Here is a 17,028-nt window from a genome sequence, read left to right on the forward strand (position 1 = left end):
CAAGACTAAGAGTCAAGCTTTCAAATGAATTAAAGCTCTGTCTGGGTTTTTGATTAATTAATAAGCTGGAATGGAAGATTGCTGCTAATCCTCCGCCTCGGCCCCTGCTACGAGCATTCTGGCAGTTAGTGTGACTCGGGGGTGTTGACTCATTTAAACTAACATATTCATCCTGCTGTAACCAGGTTTCTGTAAGGCAGAATAAATCAATACGTTGATCAATTATTATATCATTTACTAACAGGGACTTAGAAGAGAAAAAGAAAATAAGTATATGAACACCCTGCGATTTTGTAAGTTCTCCCACTTAGAAATCATGGAGGGGTCTGAAATTTTCATCTTAGGTGCACGTCCACTGTGAGAGACATAATCTAAAAAAAAAAAAATCCGGAAATCACAATGTATGATTTTTTAATAATTTATTTGTATGTTACTGCTGCAAATAAGTATTTGACCACCTGTGAAAATCAATGTTAATATTTGGTACAGTAGTCTTTGTTTGCAAATACAGAGGTCAAATGTTTCCTGTAGTTTTTCACCAGGTTTTCACACTCTGCAGCAGGGAATTTGGTCCACTCCTCCATACAGATCTTCTCTTGGAGGCTTGGAGTTTCAGCTCCCTCCAAAGACTTTCTATTGAGTTCAGGTCTGCAGACTGGCCAGGCCACTCCAGGACCTTGAAATGCTTCTTACGGAGCCCCTCCTTAGTTGCCCTGGCTGTGTGTTTGGGGTCATTGTCATGCTGGAAGACCCAGCCATGACCCATCTTCAATGCTCTTACTGAGGGAAGGAGGTTGTTTGTCAAAATCTCACAATACATGACCCCATCCATCCTCCCTTCAATACGGTGCAGTCGTCCTGTCCCCTTTGCAGAAGAGCACCCCTAGAGTATGATGTTTCCACCCCCATGCTTCACGGTTGGGATGGTTTTCTTGGGGTTGTTCTCATCCTCTAAACATGGTAAGTGGAGTTGATTCCAAAAAGCTCTATTTTGGTCTCATCTGACCACATGGCCTTCTCCCATGCCTCCTCTGGATCATCCAGATGGTCACTGGTGAACTTCAAACGGGCCTGGACATGTGCTGGCTTGAGCAGGGGGACCTTGCTGCCCTGCAGGATTTTAAACCATGACAGCATCATGTGTTACGTGTAATCTTTGTGACTGTGGTCCCAGCTCTCTTCAGGTCATTGACCAGGTCCTCCTGTGTAGTTCTGAGCTTTCTCAGAATCATCCTTACCCCACAAAGTGAGATCTTGCATGGAATCCCAGACCAAGGGAGATTAACAGTCAACTTGTGTTTCTTCCACTTTCTAATAAATAATCATAACAGTTGTTGTCTTCTACCAAGCTGCTTGCCTGTTGTCCTGTAGTCCATCCCAGCCTTGTGCAGGTCTACAGTTTTGTCCCTGGTGTCCTTAGACAGCTCTTTGGTCTTGGCTATGGTGGACAGGTTGGAGTGTGATTGTTTGAGTTGTGAACAGGTGTCTTTTATACAGGTAACAAGTTCAAACGGGTGCAGTTAATACAGGTAAAAAGTGCAGAATAAGAGGGCTTCTTAAAGAAATATTAACAGGTCTGTGAGAGACAGAATTCTTGCTGGTTGGTAGGTGTTCAACTACTTATTTGCAGCAGTAACATACAAATAAATTATTAAAAATCATACATTGTGATTTCTGGGGGGTTTTTTTTAGATTATGTCTCTCACAGTGGACATGCACCTAAGATGAAAATTTCAGACCCCTCCATGATTTCTAAGTGGGAGAACTTGCAAAATCGCAGGGTGTTCACATACTTATTTTCCTCACTGTATAAGCTTTGGATCACCTCTATAGCACAACTGAATGTGGAGACAGCCTAGAAAATCTGTTTTTCAGACTGTATTTGCGATGGCTTTGAACTTGATCTTACACTGATCTCCTCCAAAAAGTAATCTTCTGGGGACAATTGCTGAAGGAATGTCCCAACCAAGTTTGGTAAAAACCTGTTCACCAGATGCCAAGTTATTCCAGTGAGCCATTAAAATACCCTCACTGTCGTTGGCAATAATAATTTCAATGCCTAGGAAATGTCAATGCCTGTTTCTGTGTTGGTTGCTTTAAATGGAAAGGAGCAGTTATGTTATGGTTAGAGGTCCGGACCGGTACAGACAATGAACTCAAATGCTGAGAGCAAGGAACAGAACTGGTTGTGAATGATAAGATATTTATTTACCATAACTGGATACATTAAAAAGTCTGCTCTGGGCATGCCTGCAGAGTGGAGAGTCAGCCCGCTTGTAACGGTGGAAATTATGGAGCTGCAGGTTCCCAAGCCAGTCCTGTAAGAGAACTGAAATCCTTGAGTATATGGTACTGGAGTCGGGACCAGGTGGGACGCACAGAGCCGAGAACAGGAACTAGGAGAACGGAGGAGAGAGGAGGTGAGTGACTGCACTCGTAACGCTGAAGCCTTTAACAAAAGACTACAGGCTTAAAAATAAAGGCTTAAAATAGGAATGTTCACAGTCTAGGAAATAAGGTTTGCTGTTCAGGAATTGTTCACAGTTCATGAATATCTTCAGAGGTCAAAGGTCAGGTGCTGCACGTTTTGTTACGCAGTTCCAATTAAGCAGGGCTTGACTTTAGAAACAACTTGGAAATTTCTTAGCCGTTCAATATCAGAGTTCATACAGTTCTGGGAAAACATTGTTTTTGTGAAGGCTCTCAGTTGTCCAAGTGGTTTCCATAGTCAAGAAGCTTGAATCTTCAACTGGACTGTGTTGCTTGACGCGAGGACGTTTCAGTTCTAATCGCAGAAGCTTCCTTAGCGAAAATTCTTGCGCTGGTAGTCTGACTTCTGTCTTGACTCTTGTAGAGAAGTGTCAAGAGTCAAAACAGAGTCAAGAGTCAAGACAGAATAATTTAAGACATTAATAATTTTAACAATTAAAATGTTGAGAAAGAATTTAAATGTTAGAAAAATGCTATTGTGGTTCATGTTAGTTTAATAGTGTTGTTATTGTTATTGATTTATTGTGTTTTTGTAGTTCAATTGGTTTAGTCAGTTTAGTTAAGTATCATGTTGCCATTACCATGAGTGAGAAGTGTAGTGCTTCCACCACCGGCTCTGTGGGTTTGGGTCAAGGATTAATGTTGCAAACTGGAAAGTTGATAGAACTAATATTTTTTGTAGAAATTAGTGATATTAACTAACAACAGTGAACAACAGACGTGCTGGAATGCACAATGGCAGTTCAGGGGTTTTTTGGTTTCAAATGTTGCTATTGTGGCTCATGTTAGTTTAATAGTGTTGTTATTGTTATTGATGTATTATGTTTTGTAGTTGAATTGGTTTAGTCAGCTTAATTAAATGTCATGTTGCCATTACCATGAGTGAGTTAAGTGTCATGGTGCCATGAGTGAGAAGTGTGGTGCATTTGATGCTTCCGCCACTAGCTCTGTGGGTGTGTAAAAGCATCTGCTTGTGGCAAAATGCAGAAAAGACAAAAAGCTCTGGCTCAGTTTTCGTTCTTCTGCGCAGATCACCACAATATATTAAAGGAGAAGTCACATCTGTGTACATGTATGCGTGCATGGGTGTGTATAACTTTGATCACGGATAAACAGAGCTGACATTTTCTGTTTGGTATGCTTATGTATTTTCGGTGAAGGATGAATGCTGCCAAAGCGGAACGCTGATAGGTTGATATTATTTTTGGAGAAACTACGGCGATTAACTTACAACACTGAACAATGAATGAATATTGAAAATTACATTCTGGACTCCGACGCCATTCCAGCAGGGGGTAGTAAATCATCTACATAAATCATCTGTATATTAAAAGTGTGTGTGCCTGCGTGATTTTATTTCGTAAATTCAATGTAAGTACATAATATAATTGTAAATATGTTAAAAAAAATACATGGATGACACAACAAAGTGAAAACACTATTTCCATTGTGGTCCATTTAAAAATCAAATGAAAAAATAGAAGTAATAATAATAATAATAATAATAATAATAATAATAATAATAATAATAATAATAATAATAATGGAGTGTATATTATAACAAGAACCTAAACTATTTTAAATACATTAAGACAGTAAATTAACATTAAAAAATTATGAGAAATAAAAGGGTTGAGCTTTTCTTCTAAAAACTGTTGACGTCCTAAGTTTCTATAAACATTCTGGACTCACACACCATTTCAACTCATTATCAAAACTTTGCATAATTTATTACTACCCTTGAAAAATGTCAGCTACCTATTTTATAAACACTACCCAATCTAGAGCCCATGGATCCCCACAGGCAACACGCTAGTTAGCTTTTTAAGGCCTGAATTATTAACAACTACTCTGAAAGAATGCATTTGTGCTTCAAACTCTTCTTTCTTTCTTTCTTTCTTTCTTCTTTCTTTCTTTCTTTCTTTCTTTCTTTCTTTCTTTCTTTCTTTCTTTCTTTCTTCTTTCTTTCTTTCTTTCTTTCTTTCTTTTACAACTTTACTGATTGTTGCATGAAAGAGTTTATACTTCAGTATAACATGACATTATAAACATTGTCTTACATGAAGGTAGCTAATATGCTAGCCACCTTGACTGCAATGCAAGATGTCTTTATTGTCATTCCAGGATAACATGACACGACAGGAATGAAATTAGGTTGTCAGTTCCCTTGGTAATAAAATGCACACTATAAAAACATTAAGAAAAAGATATTAAATCAAATTAAGATGGTGTTTACTTCTGTTTGCTCAAAGGCTAGTTTCTTTGTCAAAGTTAATCCAAACTAAAGTAGAAAATAACTATTAAGCAGATTATATTTTGCCTCCCGATTACTGAATTATGTGAAGCCAAAATCATAGTCATATACTTTATCAGAGGGGGAAAAAATTTTAGTTAATAAGGCATAACATCAAAGCGGTGATTGAGTTTACATTATTGACCATTATAGTGCAAACCATAAAAACATAAAGAAATTGATCTCCACCTCTACAGCACTCTTGTGGTTGCTGTGAGAAGGCAATCTTGTAGTGTAGCTGTAGTCTACAGGTACAGTATATTCTCCATCTCAGTTATGGGTACATAGTCAGACCAGCAGGTAGTCACTCATTCAAGACATCTATATTACATCTGTGAGATGGGGTCTTCCAGAGACAATCATTCCTACGATTCACTTTCAGCACACAAGAATCATCTTATGTCATGAAAGTATGTGAGCGCTGAAATTGTCAGGCGGCTCCCACTTCTGGCTTTCATCATCTCTTTCCAAAGCATTTCGATTTAATTTAAGTGCGCTGGGAAGTGCTTTCATTTTGTTTTAATGAAGTTTTAAAAGTTGGCTGATCTGTAATGTAAGCTGCTGCAGTCCAACTTTCCCTTTTCTATCATCTGTTCGCTATTTGATTGCCACAGAATACAATATGATGACCTGTCAGCCATTACACTGTGTGGGATATCACAAGTTAATCACCCAGGCAGAGAAATAAGGCACACATACACACACATTCAGCAAGGCAAATATGAGTGGGGATGGGGCCACATCATTACCCCTCCATCAATGTGCCCTTGAGCAAGGCCCTTGGTGTCCAAAATAGCAGACTGGTTGTACTGGGCAACCTCCAGGTTACTGTGCTTTCAGCACAAAATGTCTCATATCAATGAAGAACTAGATTGAGCAGCCAGGGATTAGAACACCTGGGCCTTACATGTTTGACACCCATTCATGCAAATTTGCAAATTTGTTATGATTCAGTGATACCAGAATGACTGTATCCCAATTCAACAGCTGCACACTTTGAAGGCCGCATTGAATGGACACTTAACATCATAAGTGACTGGGCTCAATGGTCTCTTGGAATGTGGCTGACGTTTGCAGCCGTCTTTTCCCCAAATAGTCCACAGGCCAAGCAGGTTTTTGGTACCACTGAAGGTGACCAAATGATACGTAGAATCCAGCCTCAGTGTATCATGGCCGACACAAAAATGTATGATAACCGTCCCAGGGTGGTAGCTGTAGTCAGTGAGGGGTCAATGAAGAATTACACAGAGATCAAAATGTAAAAATGCTCCAATCATGTTAAAAACTATACCACATTATTTGTCTGATCATAATGATTCCAAAAAGGTATAGTTTGGACTATCTATGATGGAATGTTCTGGAGTTATGAGGTAAGAACAGCAAAAATAGTGCAAAGGTCAATTTCAGTTTGTACAGGGGTCAAAAGTTAAAGTTGCTCCAACTTCAGTAAAAAATTATGCAAAAATAGAAATAAGGTCAAAATTGATGACTGGCTCCTGGACTAAAAAATGAAAGATACATCAGGTGTATTGTTCACTGCCACTATTCCACTATTCTCAACTATTTTTAAGACAAAATGGTTTGTAAATTTGAAAAAAACTTTGTGGCTCCATTCAGTATGTACAACTGTAAATAAAGTTTATAAATGAAGTATAACTAATAATACTCCGTTTACTAGACACTAGTCACATTTCAGTCTCATATGCATCATGAGTTGTGGTGTTACAGTTTTAATTCTGAGTGAGCAAGAAACATCTCCTGGATGCACTGGGGCACTTCATCAGTGATGTATCCTGGGGTCATCGAGTGTTTCGGGTCATCATCAGATACCCTCGCCCAGGTGACCCAGCCAGGGTTGATCAGGCCCTAGCTAGTGTCCCAGCAGCAACCCACGGATCAGCCCTCTTCAACCATAGCCACCTGGTGGCTTTCTCTGCAGCCTTGCTCGTGGCACGAATGACCTTCTTCTTGGCCGCTCCTGTGATGCCCAGCCGACTGAAAACTTTGCAGAGCGAGCATTCTGCAAACCCTCTACAGCCAACTTCTACGGGTTCGTAGTAGGTCCTCCAGCCTTGGTTCCTGCACTTTTCCACCAGCTCTTGATACCTGGCCTGTTTCCTTTTGTTTCCTTTTGTTTCTATGCGGTCCTCCCAAGGCACTGTGAGTTCCAACATGATAAGATTTTGAAGCTTCAGAGGTGATGAACAAGTCTGGTCGTAGCGATGTTATGGCAATGTGCTGTGGGAACTTCAACTGCTTTCCAAGATCAATTCAATTCAATTCAATTCAATTTTTTTTTTTATATAGCGCCAAATCACAACAAACAGTTGCCCCAAGGCGCTTTATATTGTAAGGCAAGGCCATACAATAATGATGTAAAACCCCAACGGTCAAAACGACCCCCTGTGAGCAAGCACTTGGCTACAGTGGGAAGGAAAAACTCCCTTTTAACAGGAAGAAACCTCCAGCAGAACCAGGCTCAGGGAGGGGCAGTCTTCTGCTGGGACTGGTTGGGGCTGAGGGAGAGAACCAGGAAAAAGACATGCTGTGGAGGGGAGCAGAGATCGATCACTAATGATTAAATGCAGAGTGGTGCATACAGAGCAAAAAGAGAAAGAAACAGTGCATCATGGGAACCCCCCAGCAGTCTACGTCTATAGCAGCATAACTAAGGGATGGTTCAGGGTCACCTGATCCAGCCCTAACTATAAGCTTTAGCAAAAAGGAAAGTTTTAAGCCTAATCTTAAAAGTAGAGAGGGTGTCTGTCTCCCTGATCTGAATTGGGAGCTGGTTCCACAGGAGAGGAGCCTGAAAGCTGAAGGCTCTGCCTCCCATTCTACTCTTACAAACCCTAGGAACTACAAGTAAGCCTGCAGTCTGAGAGCGAAGCGCTCTATGGGGTGATATGGTACTATGAGGTCCCTAAGATAAGATGGGACCTGATTATTCAAAACCTTATAAGTAAGAAGAAGAATTTTAAATTCTATTCTAGAATTAACAGGAAGCCAATGAAGAGAGGCCAATATGGGTGAGATATGCTCTCTCCTTCTAGTCCCCGTCAGCACTCTAGCTGCAGCATTTTGAATTAACTGAAGGCTTTTTAGGGAACTTTTAGGACAACCTGATAATAATGAATTACAATAGTCCAGCCTAGAGGAAATAAATGCATGAATTAGTTTTTCAGCATCACTCTGAGACAAGACCTTTCTGATTTTAGAGATATTGCGTAAATGCAAAAAAGCAGTCCTACATATTTGTTTAATATGCGCTTTGAATGACATATCCTGATCAAAAATGACTCCAAGATTTCTCACAGTATTACTAGAGGTCAGGGTAATGCCATCCACAGTAAGGATCTGGTTAGACACCATGTTTCTAAGATTTGTGGGGCCAAGTACAATAACTTCAGTTTTATCTGAGTTTAAAAGCAGGAAATTAGAGGTCATCCATGTCTTTATGTCTGTAAGACAATCCTGCAGTTTAGCTAATTGGTGTGTGTCGTCTGGCTTCATGGATAGATAAAGCTGGGTATCATCTGCGTAACAATGAAAATTTAAGCAATACCGTCTAATAATACTGCCTAAGGGAAGCATATATAAAGTGAATAAAATTGGTCCTAGCACAGAACCTTGTGGAACTCCATAATTAACTTTAGTCTGTGAAGAAGATTCCCCATTTACATGAACAAATTGTAATCTATTAGACAAATATGATTCAAACCACCGCAGCGCAGTGCCTTTAATACCTATGGCATGCTCTAATCTCTGTAATAAAATTTTATGGTCAACAGTATCAAAAGCAGCACTGAGGTCTAACAGAACAAGCACAGAGATGAGTCCACTGTCCGAGGCCATAAGAAGATCATTTGTAACCTTCACTAATGCTGTTTCTGTACTATGATGAATTCTAAAACCTGACTGAAACTCTTCAAATAGACCATTCCTCTGCAGATGATCAGTTAGCTGTTTTACAACTACCCTTTCAAGAATTTTTGAGAGAAAAGGAAGGTTGGAGATTGGCCTATAATTAGCTAAGATAGCTGGGTCAAGTGATGGCTTTTTAAGTAATGGTTTAATTACTGCCACCTTAAAAGCCTGTGGTACATAGCCAACTAACAAAGATAGATTGATCATATTTAAGATCGAAGCATTAAATAATGGTAGGGCTTCCTTGAGCAGCCTGGTAGGAATGGGGTCTAATAAACATGTTGATGGTTTGGATGAAGTAACTAATGAAAATAACTCAGACAGAACAATCGGAGAGAAAGAGTCTAACCAAATACCGGCATCACTGAAAGCAGCCAAAGATAACGATACGTCTTTGGGATGGTTATGAGTAATTTTTTCTCTAATAGTTAAAATTTTGTTAGCAAAGAAAGTCATGAACTCATTACTAGTTAAAGTTAATGGAATACTCAGCTCAATAGAGCTCTGACTCTTTGTCAGCCTGGCTACAGTGCTGAAAAGAAACCTGGGGTTGTTCTTATTTTCTTCAATTAGTGATGAGTAGAAAGATGTCCTAGCTTTACGGAGGGCTTTTTTATAGAGCAACAGACTCTTTTTCCAGGCTAAGTGAAGATCTTCTAAATTAGTGAGACGCCATTTCCTCTCCAACTTACGGGTTATCTGCTTTAAGCTACGAGTTTGAGAGTTATACCATGGAGTCAGACACTTCTGATTTAAAGCTCTCTTTTTCAGAGGAGCTACAGCATCCAAAGCTGTCTTCAATGAGGATGTAAAACTATTGACGAGATACTCTATCTCCCTTACAGAGTTTAGGTAGCTACTCTGCACTGTGTTGTTATATGGCATTAGAGAACATAAAGAAGGAATCATATCCTTAAACCTAGTTACAGCGCTTTCTGAAAGACTTCTAGTGTAATGAAACTTATTCCCTACTGCTGGGTAGTCCATCAGAGTAAATGTAAATGTTATTAAAAAATGATCAGACAGAAGGGAGTTTTCAGGGAATACTGTTAAGTCTTCTATTTCCATACCATAAGTCAGAACAAGATCTAAGATATGATTAAAGTGGTGGGTGGACTCATTTACTTTTTGAGCAAAGCCAATAGAGTCTAATAATAGATTAAATGCAGTGTTAAGGCTGTCATTCTCAGCATCTGTGTGGATGTTAAAATCGCCCACTATAATTATCTTATCTGAGCTAAGCACTAAGTCAGACAAAAGGTCTGAAAATTCACAGAGAAACTCACAGTAACGACCAGGTGGACGATAGATAATAACAAATAAAACTGGTTTTTTGGGACTTCCAATTTGGATGGACAAGACTAAGAGACAAGCTTTCAAATGAATTAAAGCTCTGTCTGGGTTTTTTGATTAATTAATAAGCTGGAATGGAAGATTGCTGCTAATCCACCGCCCCGGCCCGTGCTACGAGCATTCTGACAGTTAGTGTGACTCGGGGGTGTTGACTCATTTAAACTAACATATTCATCCTGCTGTAACCAGGTTTCTGTTAGGCAGAATAAATCAATATGTTGATCAATTATTATATCATTTACCAACAGGGACTTAGAAGAGAGAGACCTAATGTTTAATAGACCACATTTAACTGTTTTAGTCTGTGGTGCAGTTGAAGGTGCTATATTATTTTTTCTTTTTGAATTTTTATGCTTAAATAGATTTTTGCTGGTTATTGGTAGTCTGGGAGCAGGCACCGTCTCTACGGGGATGGGGTAATGAGGGGATGGCAGGGGGAGAGAAGCTGCAGAGAGGTGTGTAAGACTACAACTCTGCTTCCTGGTCCCAACCCTGGATAGTCACGGTTTGGAGGATTTAAGAAAATTAGCCAGATTTCTAGAAATGAGAGCTGCTCCATCCAAAGTGGGATGGATGCCGTCTCTCCTAACAAGACCAGGTTTTCCCCAGAAGCTTTGCCAATTATCTATGAAGCCCACCTCATTTTTTGGACACCACTCAGACAGCCAGCAATTCAAGGAGAACATGCGGCTAAACATGTCACTCCCGGTCTGATTGGGGAGGGGCCCAGAGAAAACTACAGAGTCCGACATTGTTTTTGCAAAGTTACACACCGATTTAATGTTAATTTTAGTGACCTCCGATTGGCGTAACCGGGTGTCATTACTGCCGACGTGAATTACAATCTTACCAAATTTACGCTTAGCCTTAGCCAGCAGTTTCAAATTTCCTTCAATGTCGCCTGCTCTGGCCCCCGGAAGACAATTGACTATGGTTGCTGGTGTCGCTAACTTCACATTTCTCAAAACAGAGTCGCCAATAACCAGAGTTTGATCCTCGGCGGGTGTGTCGTCGAGTGGGGAAAAACGGTTAGAGATGTGAACGGGTTGGCGGTGTACACGGGGCTGCTGTTTAGGGCTACGCTTCCTCCTCACAGTCACCCAGTCAGCCTGCTTTCCCGGCTGCTCGGGATCTGCCAGGGGGGAACTAACGGCGGCTAAGCTACCTTGGTCCGCACCGACTACAGGGGCCTGGCTAGCTGTAGAATTTTCCACGGTGCGGAGCCGAGTCTCCAATTCGCCCAGCCTGGCCTCCAAAGCTACGAATAAGCTACACTTATTACAAGTACCATTACTGCTAAAGGAGGCCGAGGAATAACTAAACATTTCACACCCAGAGCAGAAAAGTGCGGGAGAGACAGGAGAAGCCGCCATGCTAAATCGGCTAAGAGCTAGTAGCTACGCTAAGCTAGCGGATTCCTAAAAACACGCAAAGTGAATAATGTGTAAATAATTTAGAGGTGATTCAGCAGAAGGAGTGCTTTAGTTAAGGCACGTAAAGATTACACTGGGAAACAAATCGTAATCTAGATAACTAGATCAATCTAACTGCGCAGATTAAACAGCTAACAGATACAGAAAAACACCGCTGTGCTCCAGAACAGGAAGTGATACAATACCGCAGTGATCAGCTTGTAGCTGCCAGTTAGAAGCTGTGTGGAGGAGGCCTGTTGTTGTTTTTGCCTGTGTCTGGGGTTTTTCTCCTGCTCTGATGAAGGTGACTTCCTTCCTCTTACAGTGGTGCTGTCCACAAGTGTTAATAGCTGAGGCTAGGCTCTCAGCAATTGATTTGAGCACCTGGTCATGGCGCCACCGGTAACGACCATCTGCCAGGGCTTTGGGGCAGCTGCTGAGAATATGCTCTATTGAGCCTCTTCCAGTGCAGAGTGGGCAGGAAGGTGTTTCATTCTTCCCCCAGGCATAAAGGTTCACCGGGCTTGGCAGGGCATCGTGGACTGCTTGCACCAGGAATCGGACGCGGAAGAAGTCTGCCTGCATGATGTTTGCCCAGGTGATCCTGCGCTGCAGTGTACTCTCCCACTTCGTCCATGCTCCTTGCTGCCGGAGTCCTACTGCCCTGCTCACCCATTCCTCTTCCACCCCTGCACGGATCTCCTGCAGGAGCAGCTGGTGTTTCTCCTTACCCTTGGCCTTGCTGACCTGGGCTTTTTGGAAAAAGCCCAATCCTGCTAGGCCAGTTGCCAGGGTGCCCACCAGGGCCTTCTGTCTCAGGCGTGACTCCGCCATCTCCACTGCCATCTCTGCTTTCCATTTCCTTCCTGTTCTCACCTCAATGCCTGGTGATGACACCTTTTCATCCCTGGAGTCCCTATACTATAGCACTTCTCGTGTGCGTGCCACCTTAAACTCCTCAGTGAGACCACTGAACGGTAGCTGCAGGGTGCTGCTCGTCCCATACAGTGCTGCGCTGGTGAGCCTACGTGATAGGCCCAGCCACTTCTGAAGAAAGCCACTGATCTTCCTTTCGAGGGACTCAACTGTTGTAATTGGGACGGCATAGATCAGCAGAGACCACAGAACTCGAGGCAGAATGGAGTGCAGGTAGATCCAGGGTTTAAATCTACCAGGCAGGCCAAACCTGTCAACGTTGCTGAGCCAAATACCAAGATCTTGGGTGGACTTCTGGATGGCGGCGGTGTCTTTCAGGGTCGAGTCAAAGAGCTTCCCCAAACTCTTGACTAGCAGTTCAGTGATGGGAGAATGACAATTCCTGAGATGGTAAACTGGAATTTGTTAATCACCTTACCCTTCTTCAACACCATGGACCTTGACTTAGAGGGCTTGAAACTCATCCTTGCCCAGCTGATGAGTCTCTCGAGTCCTTGAAGGATCCATCTACATCCTGGAACCGATGTTGTACTGATGGTCAGGTCATCCATATAGGCTCTTATCGGAGGCTGCCATACTCCCGACTTGGTCAGGGGTCCTCTGCATTCCACTTCCGCAGACTTCACCACCATATTCATGGCAAGGGCAAAAAGGATGACAGACATGGTACAGCCTGTTATAATACCTTTTCCAAGACAATGCCAATCTGATGTTTCTGACCCCGAAGTGACCCTTAGCCTGAAATTATTGTAGTAATCCAGGATCAGGTCATTGATCTTACTGGGGACATGATGACGGTGTAGCGCCAGCTCAACCAACTTGTGTGGTATAGACCCATAGGCATTAGCCAGGTCTAACCACAACACTGTAAGGTCGTCTCTGTTCTCATGGGCCTCTCTAATGAGCTGTGTGACTACCCCTGTGTGCTCCAAATAACCTGGGCCTCCTGGGATCCCACCCTTCTGGACTGAGGGGTCAATGTAGCCGTTCCTAAGGAGGAACTCTGTGAGTCTCCGAGAGACGAGGCTGAAAAACACCTTCCCTTCTACACTCAACAAAGAGATTATCCGGAACTGGTCGATGTGCCTCGAGTTTTCCTCTTTCGGAATCCAAACTCCCTCAGCGCACCTCCACTGGTCGACCAATTTCCCTCATCGCCAAATCACCTTAAAGATCTTCCATAGGTGCCGGAGAAGCTCTGGGCATCACTTATATACAAGATAGGATGCACCACTGGGGCCTGGAACAGATGGTGATCGGGCAGCCTTGATGACCTCCTCAACCATCTTCAGGCTTGGCTCCTTCAAGTTGAAGTCTATTGTTGGAAGGGGAGGGTTGATGAGTGCCTTGTTGGTATCCAGGTCTTGTTCCCTCATTGGATCGCTCAAGCTGTCCTGGAGGAAGTGATTCACTTCTTCTTTTGAGCACTGAAGACACCCACTGCACCTATCCCCCAGCAGTTGTTTCACAAAGCCAAAGGGATTGGTGATAAAGGCTGTTCTCTTCCTGGCTCTCTCTCTTCCCCTCCTCCTGTGCCACTCTACTTTGCGAAGAGTCAACAGCTTCCTCCGCAGGATGTTTTGCAATTCTGCTAATGCGTGCTTCTCTTCATCAGCAGCTTTCTTGTACTGCTTCTTCAGGGCCAGAAGTTCTTGACGCAGTGTGTGTATTTTAGTAGCCCTGCGGTTCCTAGTGTATGAAGTGGGCTTGGTGTTACCTTTCTGTAACAAACCAAATCTCTCTGAGGCATAGCTGTTGATGATCAAATCAAATCAAATCTATTTTATTTATATAGCGCCAAATCACAACAAACAGCTGCCCCAAGGCGCTTTATATTGTAAGGCAAAAGCCATACAATAATTACAGAAAAACCCCAACCGTCAAAAGGACCCCCTGTGAGCAAGCACGTGGTGACAGTGGGAAGGAAAAACTCCCCTTTAACAGGAAGAAACCTCCAGCAGAACCAGGCTCAGGGAGGGGCAGTCTTCTGCTGGGACTGGTTGGGGCTGAGGGAGAGAACCAGGGAAAAGACATGCTGTGGAGGGGAGCAGAGATCAATCACTAATGATTAAATGCAGAGTGGTGCATACAGAGCAAAAAGAGAAAGAAACACTCAGTGCATCATGGGAACCCCCCAGCAGTCTAAGTCTATAGCAGCATAACTAAGGGATGGTTCAGGGTCACCTGATCCAGCCCTAACTATAAGCTTTAGCAAAAAGGAAAGTTTTAAGCCTAATCTTAAAAGTAGAGAGGGTGTCTGTCATATGTTGATCAATTATTATATAATTTACTAACAGGGACTTAGAAGAGAGAGATCTAATGTTTAATAGACCACATTTAACTGTTTTAGTCTGTGGTGCAGTTGAAGGTGCTATATTATTTTTTCTTTTTGAATTTTTATGCTTAAATAGATTTTTACTGATTGTTGGTGGTCTGGGAGCAGGCACCGTCTCTACGGGGATGGGGTAATGAGGGGATGGCAGGGGGAGAGAAGCTGCAGAGAGGTGTGTAAGACTAAGCCCACCTCATTTTTTGGACACCACTCAGACAGCCAGCAATTCAAGGAGAACATGCAGCTAAACATGTCACTCCCGGTCCGATTGGGGAGGGGCCCAGAGAAAACTACAGAGTCCGACATTGTTTTTGCAAAGTTACACACCGATTTAATGTTAATTTTAGTGACCTCCGATTGGCGTAACCGGGTGTCATTACTGCCGACGTGAATTACAATCTTACCAAATTTACGCTTAGCCTTAGCCAGCAGTTTCAAATTTCCTTCAATGTCGCCTGCTCTGGCCCCCGGAAGACAATTGACTATGGTTGCTGGTGTCGCTAACTTCACATTTCTCAAAACAGAGTCGCCAATAACCAGAGTTTGTTCCTCGGCCGGTGTGTTGCCGAGTGGGGAAAAATGGTTAGAAATGTGAACGGGTTGGCGGTGTACACGGGGCTTCTGTTTAGGGCTACGCTTCCTCCTCACTGTCACCCAGCTGGCCTGCTTTCCCGGCTGCTCGGGATCTGCTGGGGGACAGCTAATGGTGGCTAAGCTACATTGGTCCACACCGACTACAGGGGCCTGGCTAGCTGTAGGATTTTCCACGGTGCAGAGCCGAGTCTCCAATTGGCCCAGCCTGGCCTCCAAAGCTACAAATAAGCTACACTTATTACAAGTACCGTTACTGCTAAAGGAGGCCGAGGAATAATTAAACATTTCACACCCAGAGCAGAAAAGTGCAGGAGAGACAGGAGAAGCCGCCATGCTAAACCGGCTAAGAGCTAGTAGCTGCGCTAAGCTAGCGGATTCCTAAAAACACACAAAGTGAATAATGTGTAAATAATTTAGAGGTGATTCAGCAGAGGGAGTGCTTTAGTTAAGGCACGTAAAGATTACACTGTGAAACAAATCGTTATCTAGTTATCAAATCAATTTTATTCATATAGCACCAAATCACAACAAACAGTTGCCCCAAGGCACTTTATATTGTAAGGCAAAAGCCATACAATAATCACAGAAAAACCCCAACGGTCAAAACGACCCCCTGTGAGCAAGCACTTGGCAACAGTGGGAAGGAAAAACTCCCTTTTAACAGGAAGAAACCTCCAGCAGAACCAGGCTCAGGGAGGGGCAGTCTAAGTCTATAGCAGCATAACTAAGGGATGGTTCAGTTAGTTATCTAGATCAATCTAACTACGCAGATTAAACAGCTAACAGATACAGCAAATACAGCTGTGCTCCGGAACAGGAAGTGATACAATACCGCAGTGAGAGCCAACCACCAGTAGAGCAATGAACTATAGAGTTATAGAGCTATAGAGTGATGATGGTGGTCATTGTATGGAGTCGAGTGTCAGCATCGCCTTTGGCTGTTACTTGAAGAATTTTGGAGACATCCTGGTCAAATTGGAGCCACTCATTTCGCTTGCTGGCTGGGGGCCACTTTATCCACTGCTGTGGAACTACTCTGCTGGGGTTGGGAGGCTCTGGTATGTGGAAGGACTGGGCACTGTGGGATGCCTCCTGGCCGGGCTCCTCCTGCGTCTCACCAGGTCTATGACCTGTGCGTTGCACCATACTATCCCGCTTCAGACATTTCATTCTGGCCTGGTGGATTCTTAGGCCACGTTGGTTCTTGCACAGCTTTCCGCAAATGCATGTTATACTCGTTGTCAGTTCATCTGCATAGGTTGTTAACCTTTGGGCCATCCGGTTGGAGATCTCATCCTTACCCCCCTCTCGGGATCTCCTGGGGGTATATCTCTTTAGGGCTTTCCGTAGCTTGTAGGGGTTCTTTCTCACAAAAGACAGGCTGGGGTGCAAACCCATACTGTCCTGGATGCCGTCTTTCCGTGCTGTCAACTGCTTTCCAGTGCGTGCTTTCCAGTTGTCACCAGCCTATTCCTGGAAGTCACCTAGTGTATTCCTAGGAGTCACTAGGTCAGCCAGACTTTTAACTGAGCAAGAAACATTCTAATTATATTATTATATCATTATTTGACTGTGATTTTAGCTTTGATTGTAACCTGTTTATCTTGAATTTGTTGTGCAGCACTTTGATTGAAATTGCTTTACAAATAAATTTATTATTAGAACAGTTTGTTCCAGTCTCGGCTGTTTTT

General features: G+C 42.8%; 1 pseudogene; it reads right to left on the minus strand.

Moving 5' to 3' along the window:
- Window positions 1-6,562: 6,562 nt before the first annotated feature.
- LOC117511548 lies at window positions 6,563-14,174 on the minus strand (annotated as a pseudogene).
- Between the last annotated feature and the right edge of the window lie 2,854 nt (window positions 14,175-17,028).

This window comes from Thalassophryne amazonica, chromosome 6 (assembly GCF_902500255.1).
Source record: "Thalassophryne amazonica chromosome 6, fThaAma1.1, whole genome shotgun sequence".
NCBI lineage: Eukaryota > Metazoa > Chordata > Actinopteri > Batrachoidiformes > Batrachoididae > Thalassophryne > Thalassophryne amazonica.